The sequence below is a fragment of the Frankliniella occidentalis genome, unplaced genomic scaffold (assembly GCF_000697945.3).
Source record: "Frankliniella occidentalis isolate FOCC.00 unplaced genomic scaffold, Focc_3.1 Scaffold297, whole genome shotgun sequence".
Lineage (NCBI taxonomy): Eukaryota > Metazoa > Arthropoda > Insecta > Thysanoptera > Thripidae > Frankliniella > Frankliniella occidentalis.
The window spans coordinates 144,417-146,081 of NW_026267423.1; the positions used below are offsets into that span (position 1 = coordinate 144,417).

At 46.7% G+C, this 1,665-nt stretch overlaps 1 protein-coding gene across 1 annotated transcript in view; it reads left to right on the plus strand.

The window, feature by feature from the left end:
* LOC113215661 (uncharacterized) overlaps positions 1 to 1,665 on the plus strand; it is a 14,061-nt gene that overhangs the window by 11,314 nt on the left and 1,082 nt on the right. The window lies entirely within an intron of this gene.

Consider the following 1,665-nt stretch of genomic DNA (forward strand, 5'->3'; position numbering starts at 1 on the left):
AGGGGTCCCCTCCTCACCTCTCACCCGTGCGCCCGCCGAGTCGAGGATAGGCAAACCCACAACACGGCGGCGCGTGCTCTGAATCACCCGGTACATGTGACATATATGCCACAAGCGCGTGAGGAAAAAGGAAAAAGGAGAAAAACAAATAAAATATATTTTGGTTTTGTTTTAGGCTTGTGTTGATATTTTTTCTGAACTCTTTGACCAAACACGGTTTTTAAGCTAATTAACCTAATGACACGCTGTTGGGTTTCGAACGAGGTTTCGAACGCAGAGCCTTTGTGTTACGAACCTGGAGCCTAGAGAATTCAGCTACCGTAGCACAGCTAAAAGAGATGGTCTGCAGGTCTGCACTCTTATGTTACGCCCCATACATGGGCGATTCTAGCTTCCAGGCATTTTTTGAATGGTAGATCGATGCTCTACTGGAAATAATATTACGCTTATTTATATGATAAACGTGCGTACAGCTACGCATCATTTGACGAGATCCGGGTCGGCTTGTGTGCATCGGCCGGGTCATGGGCCGGACCACAACATTATGTCACGTTACATAACCACCTCCGCCATGCCGCCGCGAGAGCCCTCCTACGCCTTCCCCCCCCCCCCCGGCCCAACCTCGGCCCAGCCCGGCTCGGCCCAGCCCCCGGCACATCACAGCGAAGCGATTCGGGGACTTTGCCGCGAGGGGGAATTCACATTACAACACGCCACTGACTGCGCACTCGTGCCGGCGGGGCTGGGCGATGGCGCTGCCAAGGCCTCAGTGGGACCACGGGTTCGACGACACTCAAAATCAATATTACACTGAGGAATGAACTCGTTCTTTAACTTAAACTATGATCCTTATCGTCGTTGGAACATCCAAAAAGTAATCAGTCATCTGTTTAGCCAATAGTCTCATAGCCCCTAAGAGGTGTGCCACATCCTGCTTTGCAGAGCACGCGTGTACTGTGGTGTGGCTTACCTGAGTCTCGCAGGCGCCAAGCTCTCATAATTTGCCGAATGATCATTTGAATCTGAGAACCACATATGTACTAATTTTAGTCTCTGATCTTTACATCCAGAACACATCATACCATCTTTGTTATACACAGCACTCTTTATAGAACAGGAATGTAAGAAAAGGTTTATCAACTTCCCTAAACGGTGTGAAATAGTTTCTTGTGCTTACTGAAAACTAGAGGTTTTTCCGTTTCATAGACGATTTTATTTTGCTGGAGAGGTATATTTTTTGTTTTGTTTTTTAACTCTATGACCTCCTCTTCACTTGTTTTTTTGCTGCGTTCCCTTCCCTCTCTAAACACCCCTTTCACGCGGTGGGGGTGAAACCACGCGGCCAAATATAGTGACAAGGTTTATATACTAGCGGGCCAACAATAACCCCGCTCACGCGTTGCCACACGCCTGAAAACGTCACTTTGGGATACAATACTATAACAGCAAATTCAAATTATTGGCTGAGCGATTAGCGAAGCCCATTACTCCACTGACCAGAAAAGTTTCATTCTGTTTGTCTGTTTGTTTGTTTGTTTGTTTGTCCGTCTGTACGCACGATAACTCGAGAAAGAATTGAGATATCAATCTAGGAATTTCAGGGTCGTTTTGTATCATAAAAAGACAGATCGAGTTCGAAGATGAGCATTCTAGCTCAAAAATTGG